General features: G+C 40.1%; 1 non-coding gene across 1 annotated transcript; it reads right to left on the bottom strand.

Moving 5' to 3' along the window:
- Nucleotides 1-4,779: 4,779 nt before the first annotated feature.
- On the bottom strand, nt 4,780-4,886 carry LOC127099749 (small nucleolar RNA R71). Its single transcript, XR_007794223.1, has one exon. It is a non-coding gene; the product is annotated as a small nucleolar RNA R71 (small nucleolar RNA).
- Nucleotides 4,887-14,056: the final 9,170 nt, after the last annotated feature.

Raw genomic sequence — 14,056 nt, 5'->3', positions numbered from 1 at the left:
TGACCTCGTAGGCGTTTTTAGAGAAAACCTGCAAGACCTTAAATGGTCCTTCCCAATTTGGGGACCATTTACCCAAAACTCTATCATTTCTATCCATAGGCAAGATCACTCTCCAAACTAAATCGTCGACAGCGAATATTTTTCCTTTCACCTTCTTATTGTAGGCTCTGGCGACTTTTTCTTTCTGCCTTTGTAGTGAATCCAAGGCTAACATTCTCTCCTCATCTAAATCGACTAGTTCGTCTGCCATCATGCTCCAATAATCTTCAGAAGGTATTTCATATTGCCTTTGGGTTCTGACTGCCTAAACCTGAATCTCTACTGGTAACACTGCATCGTGCCCATATACCAGTTGAAATGGAGTTGTTCTGGTTGCTTCTTTTGGCGACGTTCTACATGCCCACAAAGCTTGATCTAACGTCTTATGCTAATTTCATGGCTTCTTGCCTACATGTTTCTTTATTAGGCTAATGATCACTTTATTGGCCGCTTCGACTTGGCCATTTGCCTGTGCGTAATATGGGGTAGAAGTCAATAGTTTGATTCCCATCTCTTTTGTAAAATCTTGCACTTTTCGACCAGTAAAGACTGACCCTTGGTCGGTTGTAATTGTTTCTGGGATACCAAATCTGCAGATGATGTGACTTTGGACAAAGTCTATAACAGCCTCTTGATCTACATTTGTCAATGCTACGGCTTCGACCCATTTTGTGAAATAGTCGATACCGACCAAAACATACCTTTGTTGTTTCGACGAAGCTGGTTTTATTTCTTCAATCACATCCAATGCCCACCCTCGGAAAGACCAGGGCTTCACAATTGTATGCAACTCGCTTGCAGGAACATGTTGTATGCCCCCATGCAATTGGCATTCCTGACAGCTTTTAGCAAATTCAATGCAATCTTTCAACATTGAAGGCCAATAAACTCCTGAGCGCATCAAAAGCCATTTCATCTTCAGTCCTGCTTGATGCGCCCCACACGCTCCACTATGTACACTAGACATAACCACATATGCCTCACTTTCTCCCAAGCATTTTAGTAAAACTCCTTCAGCTGTCTTTTTGAACAATTCATCATTCATCGGGACGTAGCTAAGGGCCCTATATTTTACCTTTCGATCTGTTGACCCTATAGGATTACGTAAATAATCGACCAACGGTTTACGCCAATCGCTTTCCCCCTCGTCGTCGAAGGTCAGAATTTCAAAATGGTATTTGTCTACAGCTCCCAACTTTATAATCGACAAATCTGATGGTGATAACAATGTCGCTCGTACCTTCTCTCTTACTTGGACCTCATCTTCATCCTGGTCTTTCGACGCTTTGTACCCTGAAGCTTCCTGCTGATAACGCTGAAATTTACCGTATTTTCGACTTCGACTTCACATGCATTCTAGTTGTTTTATTATCATTTTGTTGTGTTATTGCTATGTTTTCCTTTGTTTTCAGGTTTTTACTTTAATCGGAGCCCCGATCGAGAAAAGGAGCGAAAAAGAGCCAAAAACCCTAAAATTTAGCATTTTGTACTTGTGGCCTACCCCATGGCTGGCGCCATAGACCCTGCCATGACGTGTCCAAGCTCAACTTTTCTCAACTTCCACGTTCCCCACTACTTCCACTAAAGCGCCTCATTTTGTGCTTGCGGCTGAAATTCTGGTATCAGATATAAGATGTCGAAGGTAATGTCATGACACTAATATCTGTTAATACACAATGGATAATTAAACAGAATTGTAAAGCAAATCACACAAGCAATTGTTAACCCAGTTCGGTGCAACTCACCTACGTCTAGGGGCTACCAAGCCAGGAAGGAAATTCACTATAATAGAATTAGTTCAAAGACTATCCGTACACTTCAGCAAGTTACAGTCTTTCTCACCTAATATCTACCCGTGCAACTTCTACCTAAGCACTCTTAGATATGAGAACCCACTCACTTCCCTTACAATCACACACCCGTGATTTTAAACAACAATCCTTGTGAAAAGAAAATACTTTTCAATTACAAACTCTTGATTTTACTTCATAGTTTCAATCAAGAAGACACACTCTTGATCTTGCTTCAAAGCTTTGATCAAGAAGACAAATCAGTCCAATTCAATCATCAATGGATGACTTGAATGACCTACAGACACAAACCCTAGCTCTCTCTCTAAATTTCTCTCAGTCTTGGTTGTATGTACAAACAGGTTTTCTAAGTCCCTTTTTATAGAAGCATTGGACATCATGAAAACCCTAAATATATTTTCCAATCAAATCTTTTTATAACAGCTGTATAGATCTCCTTGGAAAATAATCAAATCTGGCTGTAATCCCTGATTGAATGCGCCAGCTAGCCATATCTTCAATCAACAAATGATTGCCATTAATTGTGCAATCACAAAACACCAGACTTTCACACTGAATGTTCTGTGTACAGGATGTCATGACATCGGGTCTGACATCCTAGAAAAAATCCTGCATAATCCAATTTCCTTTTATAGCAGGTACAACCATATCAGATACCATGACATTGTGTATGTCATCTGAAACAATCCTGCATGAACATGTCTTCCATATAAGCTCCAACAGGTACAACCAATATCAGAAGCCTTGTCATTGTATGTGGCATTCTGAAACAATCCTGCTTGCATCTGTTCTTTAACTCCAGCAGGTACATAGGATATCTCATGTTAAGACATCACACATGACATCTTGTGAACACTCTTTGTTTTACCAAAATTGCTGCCAACACTTAGAATCAACAGTGGCGGGCGCCATGTCCTTGTGGCGGGCGCCACAAGAGGAAAATAGTTTCCCTCCCATTTTCAAGTTGAAGGGCATCCAAGTCATTTCCATCTTTTTACTTGCTTATAAATAGAAACTCGAATTCACTTTTACAATCATCCAAACTTAGAGCAGAGGCAAACTCAGAGCAACTTTGTTTCACTTAGGCATATATTCTGTATTATAAAGTGGTAATCGCTTCGCATTGGAGTGTTACCACAATTGTGTAATCAAGTCTGTGATAGAGTCTGTAATCGAGTTTGGAGCACTTTGGAAGGAAGTTAATCCTGCCGCCATTTTCATTTCCGCTTTGCAATTTATTCAACCCTCCGATTGGAGCAGGTTTTTATTACTTGTCTTTATCTTATTTATTTCCCGCACTCGCTTTACTTTATTTATTTTCTCGCACTCGCTTCACTTTATTTATTTCCCGCACTCGCTTTACTTTATTTATTTTCTCGCACTCGCTTTACTTTATTTATTTTCTCGCACTCGCTTTACTTTATTTATTTCTCGCACTCGCTTTAAATTATTTATTTCTCGCACTCGCTTTACTTTATTTATTTCCCACACTCGCTTTAAATTATTTACTTTCCGCACTCGCACTACTTTTATTTACTTTCCGCACTCGCACTACTTTTATTTACTTTAATGCACTTTTACTTTACCATGTCTAACTAAATCTATAAGGTTAGAATGTAAGAATCGTATTTGAACCGATAATCCGTACAATTGCTCGTAGAAGCACTTAAGGGCTATTTTGACTTTCAACTTAAGTTTTCCCGCACTTCAATTCCGTTGGGTAAGATCGAAAGCCGTCCAATGTCTTTTTAAACTTAATTGTTTTTAACTATTTCAAAAACAGCGAAAGCGCTTTGTTTAGTTCATTAGGAGATTTTAACATTAAGAAGAAAAGAGATTTTAAAACTATTTTCGGACGCGTTTATAAGTTTAGAGTCTGGTTCGTGAGAACCTCTTTTGGTTAAGAAATCCAGGTTATAATACTTTTCAACTTAGTCAAGATACTATATTTCTTAAAATTGGTTTACTACTCTAACGCAACGCGCGCCTTTTTATAAGTGACAATAAGAGGGTCTGATTAGGGAGTACAACTCGGTTCTGAATACGCGAAAGCGACAATTCCTGTTAAATTAGTTCTTTTCAAAGTAGGAAAGACTGCCCATAAGTAGCTCTACTAGCAAGTACTTGGATTATTAATTGAATACGTGAATTACATTTGACCCTGTCTTTATTAATTAAATTTATTTCAACACTTTACTTTTTCATTGCACACTCCAAAAACACCGATTTCGATTGCCTTTGATAAACACCATAACAATAGATAACGATAGATTGACACTTGGTCTCTGTGATTTCGACAATCTTTTATATTACTCTGACGCGTTCGTATACTTGCGAAACACCGCATCAAGTTTTTGGCGCCGTTGTCGGGGACCAATTTCGTCAAATTTCATTTCCCTGTTGTTATATCGTTTAGACTTAGGCTATTTCCCGCCGGTCAATGCGAAGAACTCGCAGCACCGGAAGTTTAAGCTTAGTATACCCTCTGGCAGAACCTGAACGTTACGCTCGGGCACGTTTATTCTTTCATAGAATTAAGAGAGCTATGGCCGAAGATCAAAACCAAAGACCTCTTAAGGATTTCGCTCAACCATCTAATGAAGAACCTAGTTCTAGTATAGTAAACCCAACCATCTCAGCTAATAATTTTGAACTTAAACCATCCCTGTTGCCACTAGTGCAATAGAGACAATTCGCAGGTCTCGCTACTGAGAACGCTAACCAACATTTAAAAATATTTCTTCAATTAGCAGACACTTTTAAAACCAATGGAGCTTCTCCTGAGGCAATACGTTTAAGGTTATTTCCTTTTTCCCTCAGAGATAAAGCCCTATCATGGTTAGATTCCCTTCCATCCAATTCCATTACGACTTGGGATAACCTTAGAAGAGTTTTTCTTGCTAGATATTTTCCCCCGAGTAAGACCGCCGTTCTTCGAAACCATATAACTAGATTTACCCAAAACCAAGGAGAATCGTTGTTCGAAGCTTGGGAGAGATATAAAGAGTTGTTACGAGCATGCCCACATCATGGTTTAGAAAATTGGTTAATCATTCAAACCTTCTATAATGGACTTCACTATAACACGAAGATGACCATCGACGCTGCCGCAGGCGGTGCTATGATGAACAAACCTTATCCTGAAGCTAGTGCCCTCATCGAAGATATGGCTCAAAACCATCAATCATGGGGAGTCGAACGAGCGACAGTTGAGAAGGAGGAATCCCAAGGAGGAGTGCATGAACTAAGCTCTATAGACATGATGCAAGCTAAAATGGACGCATTAGCCCTCAAAGTCGAGCATATGTGCATAAACCCGAATACTGTAGCCGCAGTTTCGTCGGATTGTGAGATATGTGGGACCAAAGGACACCAATCCGCAGAATGTAGTCTATTAAACGAAACCCACTCTGAGCAAGTGAACTACACCCAAGGGAACCCATACTCGAATACCTATAACCCTGGATGGAGGAATCACCCGAACTTCTCCTATAAAAACAATAACCCAATTTAAAATAATGCACCTCTGAGACCTAGTTATCAAGCCCCTAGATCAAATCAACCTATGCAACCTGTACCACCAAAGCCGAGCCTTGAGAAAATTATGGAAAATTTTATCACCGCTCAAACCCAACAAAACAAGGATTTCATGAACCAAAACATTCATATTAACGAATTGATTACTCAGTTAGGAACCAAGGTTGACCAAATAGTTACTCATACTAAGATGCTTGAAACCCAGATCTCTCAGGTAGCTTTAAACCAAGCCCCTCAGACTACACCTGGAGGACAATTCCCTGGACAACCTCAACAAAATCCGAGAGGACAAGCCAATGCCATTACCCTACGAAGTGGGAACGCTTATGATGAGCCACCAAACCCTAGATTGAGTGAACCCGAAACTTCTAAGGAATGTACCAAGCCCCCGGACGAAGTAAAGGAACCAGAGGAATCTGAAAACCAGGAAGGTCGAGAAAAAGGAGAAGAACCTAAAGATAAAACTTACGTACCACCCCCGCCATATAAACCACCTATACCATATCCACAAAGACTCAAACAAACCCAGATCAATAAACAGTATCAAAAATTTATTAAAGTTATAGAAAAACTTCATGTAGAAATCCCGTTCACAGAAGCCATCACCCAAATACCTTCTTATGCAAAGTTTCTCAAAGACATCCTTACCAACAAACGTAGACTTGACGATCCGAAGCCTTTGGAATGTAACGCTATTTCCGAGGACAAATTAGTAAAGAAAGATAAAGATCCTGGAAATTTCTCCATTCCTTGCCTTTTGGGTAATCATGTCATCGAAAAAGCTTTTCTAGACTTAAGAGCTAGTGTGAGCTTAATGCCTTTAGCAGTTTGTGAGAGGTTGAACTTAGGAGAATTACAACCCACTAAGATGTCACTTCAGTTAGCCGATAGATCTGTTAAGTATCCGATAGGCATTTTAGAAGATGTTCCTGTTAGGATAGGTCAGTTATTTATCCCTACTGATTTTGTTGTCATGGACATCAAAGAGGACAATGATATACCAATCCTTCTAGGTAGACCATTCTTATCGACTGCAGGAGCCATAATAGATGTCAAGAAAGGAAAGTTGACATTTGAGGTAGGTGACGAGAAAATAGAATTTATACTTTCGAAATTTCTTATGGCACCTGTGATTGGAGACTCGTGTTATGCCTTAGATATCATTGATGAATGTGTTAGAGAATTAGAACAAAAAGAAATTATAAAAACAATTAAGTTACCATCAACTCTCATAAGGGAAGATGATGACTTTAAGAAACCCTACATCGATGATAACCTTTACGAATGTTTATCCCTTACTCCAGATCCTATGCCATGCCCTAAGAAACCAACCTTAGAACTTAAGGAACTGCCTAAGAACCTGAGATATGAGTTCCTCGATGAAAAGATGAACCATCCAGTTATAGTCAGTGCTACCTTGAGCCAAGAGGAAACAAACCAACTTTTAGACGTTTTACGAAGATATCCCACAGCCTTAGGATATAATATCTCTGACCTAAAAGGTATAAGTCCATCCGTATGCATGCATCGGATGTCGCTCGAAGAAGATTCAAAACCCTCTAGGGAACATCAAAGAAGAATAAACCCTATAATGAGTGATGTTGTTAAGAAGGAAGTTCTTAAGTTACTTGAGGCAGGTATAATCTATCAGATCTCGGATAGTAAGTGGGTGAGCCCTGTGCATGTAGTACCTAAAAAGGGAGGCATCACAGTCGTGCAAAACGATAAAGGCGAACATGTAGCAAAACGTTTAGAAGGAGGATGGCGGATGTGCATAGATTATAGAAAATTAAATAAAGCAACTAGGAAGGATCATTTCCCTTTACCATTTATAGATCAGATGTTAGAGCGTCTAGCAAGACACTCTTACTTCTGTTATCTAGATGGATACTCTGGATTCTTCCAAATACCTATCCACCCCGAAGATCAAGAAAAAACTACCTTTACATGCCCTTATGGAACTTTTGCCTACAGACGAATGTCGTTCGGCCTCTGTAATGCCCCAACTACTTTCCAACGCTGCATGATGTCAATCTTTGCAGACTACCTAGATGGTATCATGGAAGTGTTTATGGATGATTTCTCGGTTTGTGGATTTGATTTCCACAATTGTCTTGCTAACCTTGAGAAAATCCTGGAGAGATGTGTGGAGGTGAACCTCATGCTAAACTGGGAAAAATGTCATTTCATGGTGACCGAAGGAATAGTTTTAGGACATATAGTTTCCGAAAAAGGTATAGAGGTAGATAAAGCTAAAATAGAAGTTATAGAAAACCTAAAACCCCCAAAAACCATCAGAGAAGTCCGATGCTTTCTTGGACACGCTGGATTCTACCGGCGTTTTATTAAGGACTTCTCCAAAATAACTAAACCTTTAACTGGGCTTTTAATGAAAGATGATGAATTCATTTTCGATGAAAAATGTAATGACGTATTTAATCTTTTAAAGCAAGCGTTAGTATCGGCACCCATTATGAAACCACCTGATTGGTCGGAACCTTTTGAGATAATGTGCGATGCTAATGATTATGCAGTTGAAGCCGTTCTAGGACAAAGGAAAGATAAAAAATTACATGCCATTTATTATGCCATTAGAACCCTAGATACTGCCCAACTTAACTATGCAACAACTGAAAAAGAATTACTCGCTATAATTTTCGCTATAGACAAATTTAGATCTTATCTAGTAGGAGCAAAAATTATAGTTTACACCGATCATGCTGCCATTCGTTACCTATTAAGTAAAAAAGATGCCAATCCCAGGTTACTCCGATGGATTCTATTACTACAAGAGTTTGATTTAGATATAAGAGATAAAAAGGGCACTGAAAATGTAGTAGCCGATCACCTTTCTAGGCTAGAACATCTAAAACCAGAACTAGTACCCATAAATGATGATTTCGCCTATGATAGACTGATTGCTAGAGTAGAAACCATTGAAGATAATAACCTAGATCCTCATGAGCATCCCCAAAATTCCTTAGCAATAAGTAACATACCCTGGTATGCAGACTTCGTTAATTACCTAGCTGCTGATATAGTACCCCCTGATCTTGACTACCACCGCAAAAAGAAATTCTTCCATGATGTGAGAAACTTCTATTGGGACGAACCGCTCCTTTTCAAAAGGGGTAAAGATGGCATTTTTCATCGTTGCGTTCCAGAAGAAGAGGTAAATAGTATTATCGAGCATTGTCATTCTGCACCCTATGGTGGACATGCGAGCACCTCTAAGACATACGCCAAGATTCTTCAAGCTGGCCTATTCTGGCTTACCATGTGGCGTGATGTCTATGCTTGCATTGTCAAGTGTGATAGATGCCAACGCACTGGAAACATTTCAAGGCATGATGAAATGCCTCTAAGAAACATTCAGGAAGTAGAACTCTTTGACGTATGGGGTATAGATTTCATGGGACCTTTTCCACCATCCTTAGGAAACATGTATATCTTAGTAGTTGTGGACTATTTGTCTAAGTGGATTGAAGCTATAGCTGCACCCACAAACGACACTAGGTTAGTAATCAAACTATTTAAAAACTATATATTCCCTAGATTTGGAACACCACGTTTAGTCATGAGCGATGGAGGATCACACTTTAAATCGAGAATATTTGACAAACTTTTAAGAAAATATGGAGTTAGGCATAGAGTAGCAACACCATACCACCCACAGACTAGTGGCCAAGTAGAAATATCTAATAGGGAGGTAAAACAAATCCTAGAGAAAAATGTTTCTATTTCTAGGAGAGACTGGTCTCAGAAGCTTCAAGAAGCATTATGGGCCTATAGAACCGCTTTCAAAACCCCTATAGGAACTACTCCTTATCAACTAGTTTATGGAAAATCCTGTCACTTACCGTTCGAATTAGAGCATAAAGCCTATTGGGCCATTAAAACTTTGAATTTAAACTACCTAGCCGCTGGAGAAAAGCGTACCCTAGACATTCATAAATTAGAAGAACTTAGGCAATCGGCCTACGAGAATGCAAAAATATATAAAGAGAGGACAAAGGCCTATCAGGACAAAAGAATAGTAAAGAAAAACTTCAATGTAGGCGATTCTGTTCTCCTTTTCAACACTAGGTTACGACTCTTCCCTGGAAAGCTACGTTCAAGATGGACTGGTCCTTTCGAAGTATCCAAGATTCTAAGATCCGGGGCCGTAGAAATCAAGAACGATACCTGTAGTCCATTCATTGTAAATGGACAAAGACTGAAGCTCTACGAAGGAGGAGACATTCCAGCATACTACTCAAGCCACACCCTGATTGATCCACCGATTCCTACTACTACAGGTGTATAAGTTCTAATCGTCAAGCTAATGACGTTAAACAAGCACTGCGTGGGAGGAAACCCATGGATTTTCTTTCATTTTACTTTTTCGCATTTAATTAATTTTAATTTAATTTAATTTTATCATATTTTGCATTGAGACTAAGATTTGAATGGTTTGTATTTTCAGGATCACTTTCTTAACTTTTACAGGATGCAGGATTTCGATGACATGCACGTGGCCTATAGAGATAATGCTCAGAGGGAGCGCTACATTGCTCTGTATCAGCGTCCTATGGCACCCACACGTTATCCTGATCAACATTGTATAGAGGCACTGGGTATCGAGCCGAGCATCCGATTCCATAGCCACCAGCTTCACTGGGACGAGTTTGCTGATGACTTGAGTAACACCTACAGGAACCTGACTTTGGAGTTCCTGAGTTCATTCGACTATGACCCATATTCTAGACCAGATGGGTATGCTGCTTTCAGGCTTTTCGGAGTTGAGTACTCCTTCGGCCAGAAAGAGTTCAGCGACTTATTGGGTTTCTAGACCACTCCTGATGCTATTCCGGAGACACCTATGGGATATTTCCTGGGTAAGGAGGTTGAGAAGTTTTGGAGTGATATCTCAGGTAGCGGAAGGCAGGATCCATCTATGCAGCTGTCTCATGTCATACATAACCCCGCCTTCAGATACTTTCAGATGATATTAGCACATTCCTTCCTGGGAAGACCGAATGCAGAGACACTACTGAGTGAAGAGGAGATCTTCCTATTATTTTGTGCATCCCAGTCTCGCCCAGTAGCATGTGGGAACTTTTTATTATACAGTCTCAGCGGTATCTCCAGATCTATCGAAGGAGTCATCCATGTTGGCGGAATCATCATGCAGATTGCTGTCGCTTTAGGTCTGTCTCGCAAGCTGTCACATCTCCGGATCTACTGTGGGTACACCACCATGGACATCGAATTCTGTTTGACCAGAGGGTTGATGAGGAGAGCTTATTTCCACCCATGTCAGTTCCGACTGCTAGTTGACAGCGAGGCTATCCATTATTTCACATTGCCAGATCCTATGATGACCAGCGTGCATGATCCAGCGAATTGGAGTTATGCTCTGGAGGGCCAGGGAGAGACCGTTGAGGAACCAAGATCACCACTCATTGCTGAATACACGCCTACACCACCATCTCCCAGAATCACTGTTTTCTCTAATAATCTTTCATTGCAGACACCCGACATCTGCACTCAGATTGCTGAGTGTCGTAGAGAGATCGCAGCGCTTAGACAGGAGGTGGTTGACCTCACTTTACAGATTGGAGTGTCTGATCTCACCCATGCTACTGAAGCCGACTGTCTATATCAAGAGATCGCAAAGCTCAAGCAAGAAGTAGCCATGCTCCGTGGTTTCTCTCAGGAAGATGACATCCCCACTATATGATCTCACCATTTCATCTTATTTTATCTTTTTTTATTTTATTTTATATTTCTCGTATTTACATAACCCATCTTATATTATCGCATTTGGAATATTATATAAACTACATCTATACATCGGTATTTCTATTTTTATCTATATATGTCTTATGTTTGTTTTATTTGCATTTTATTTTTTCAGTTATTTATTTATTTATTAGTCTAATATTTAATTTTTGTTTCAGTTTCATTTTTATTTTTGTTTTTACCTTTATAAAATTATGCAAGTCAAAGATGCTAGGAAAATCACAAGAGTAATGCTATTCAGACCCCTCAAAGCCAAAAGACAAGAGAAGCCCAAACCAAAGGACCAAAATCTGGCCCAGCCAGATTTTGCCTTGTGGCGCCCGCCATAGGACCTGTGGCGCCCGCCACAGCGTCTGTAAAAGGTCGGGGCAGAACCCCTTTCTTCACCATTTTTGCAACTTACAACCTTCCAAACCCATTTTTTCACCTTGGAAAAACATCATTGAACCCACAAAAAGCTCATACTTTTCTAACCACCACACCACACAAATCATTATTCCAATTTCCATTTTCGATTTCATCCGTCGGATTTTTAAAAATCCAACCTTTTCAAAACCACTTCATCTTCTTCATCACTTTTCAAGAGCATTCAAATGGAGTTTAACGGATTCATTCTTCGAGGAGGGAAACCGGGGGATAGACAAAGAAAAATTATTGAACGGTTGCAAAATCGGGAAATCCTCCCGACAAGGTATGTTGACGAAAACTGTCTCTACACTTTAGGTATCTATCATAGCATATTTCATTTATTAGATAATTTAGGTTTGCATAATTTCTTTTCCAATAAAGAACCTACCTATGAGCGGTTGACAATTGAATTTTTGAGTTCCTTAATTTATATTGTCAACCCTAACACTGCTAGCACAGTTAGTACTGTCAAAATGTTTGCTGTTGAATACCAATTCAATACCGATGAACTAGCCAACTTGTTAGGAATCCCTCATGGGGACGATGCTATTTTTGAGGCCCCTTTGGATTCCGAATGGTCTGTTGAGGTATTTTCCTTCTGGGAGCGTTTATCAAACACTTCCATAAACTCTTTTGAAGGAGTTCTTGCCTCAACTATCCATAACCCGACCATCAGAGTTTTTAGATATCTGTTGGCATGCACTATTTTTGGCCGGGAGAATCCAAATAAGGTTAATGCTAGAGAGCTTCTATTTTTACAAGGAAGCCTCACAAATAGACGTATTAATTCGGTCCCGTTCATGCTTGCTCATATGACTTTAACTTTGAATAAAGCGGGACCGATTTCTTTTGGTGGATTGATTACATCTATTGCTCGGGCGCTTAACCTGAAAAATGAGATGGCTACCCTAGACCCCTTACCTCCCCGCACAATTAACCTAAAATTTCTAAGAGACATGAAATTGTGCCGTTCGAGGAGAGAAGGAGGCTATATGCTTATGGTTCATGGTGTAGCCATCCCATCTGTTGTTTTGCCGTGCACTAGACGTACAGACGTACGAGATGAAAGGAATTAGACCTACGCTTTAGATGCCCCACCTGTCTTGGGTCCTCTTCCTCCTAACATTCCTGATGAGGCGGGACATGACACTGATGATGAATATGATCGGAGAGAGAGATCTCTCGTACCCCATGTGTCCCCCCATCATCCTTCACCACCACACACCGCACCATCTTCTTCTTCTGCAGGTACCACTCCTGGCTTCTATATTACAGAGAAGATGTGGCGTGACCACATGGCTAGAGAGCAAAGGCGTGACGACCAACTCTCTACCATCCAGCAGCAAATGGCGGATAACATGCGCTTCATGCAAGAGTCGCAGTGGAGGACAAACAGGTCCTACGACACTGTTCTACAGTCCCTGCAAACGATCACAGATACACAAGCCTGTCAGCAACACCACCACCGTCAGCATATTGCTCTCATAGAAAACACTCAGGGTACCATTTTAGGTAACCTTCGAGAGGTGAGGACCGCTCAGGATGCCCTGCATGCGAGGATGGATCAGAGAGACCGTCGTCGTACCCGATCCCGTCGTCCACCTCAGGATGGCGAGGGCACTAGTGGTCAACAATAGGTTGTCAGGTAACTTTTCCCTTATCTTATTTCGAAACATTAGGGACAATGTTCGATTTAAGTGTGGGAGGAGACTCTGTCGTCTTTTCTTTATTGCTTTTCTCGTTTTTTTTTCTTTATCGCTTTTTCTTTTCTATTTTTAGATAGTTTATTTATTGTTATTTCCTTTTAGTTGTTTATTTTGCTTTTTAGTATAATGCATGAGTCTGACGAGTCACCAAATATAGTAGATCTTTAATACAATCCTACCTCCCCATACATTTAGCCCTACCGAAATTTTTTTGCAAAAGAAAATAGTGTTATTTCAAAAGTTTTCAGGTTTTTAAAGACATGTTTTGAGTAAGGATGCGGTGACTTGGGAGAACTTTGCGAAACATCAGTATTATTTTAGCACCATAAACTTCGTAAATATAGGAACCATTCCCGAAACCCCATATACCATGGCCTTAATCATCATTTCCGTATAAGTCCTCAGTAGTTTATCTCAGCAGTCAGCTCCGACCTACGCATCCTCTACGTAGGGGACCGATGCAAATAAGTGAATGATCCAGAAAAAAAAGAAGCAAAAAGGCAACTCCGGTATAGGTGACCCTCACAAAGTCATTTAAACCAAAGAATTGTAAAAAATTGCTACAAAAAGAAAAAGAAAAAGAAAAAGAAAAACTTACCCACTATTAGTTGGTTCAGAGGTATCTGGCACTGAACTCGGTAGGACGGATTATGATCCGATCCCCCACAACTACAGTTGGGTCCAATAAAAGGGTTTACACATATTTATGTGCCAGAAACCCCATGCTCAGATTATAATCACTAACAGGCCACTCTACTACGAAGCATGTAC

The sequence above is a fragment of the Lathyrus oleraceus genome, chromosome 6, assembly GCF_024323335.1.
Source record: "Lathyrus oleraceus cultivar Zhongwan6 chromosome 6, CAAS_Psat_ZW6_1.0, whole genome shotgun sequence".
Taxonomy (NCBI): domain Eukaryota; kingdom Viridiplantae; phylum Streptophyta; class Magnoliopsida; order Fabales; family Fabaceae; genus Lathyrus; species Lathyrus oleraceus.
Note: the sequence above shows the minus strand (reverse complement) of the source record. Positions and strands in the feature narration are given on the sequence as shown.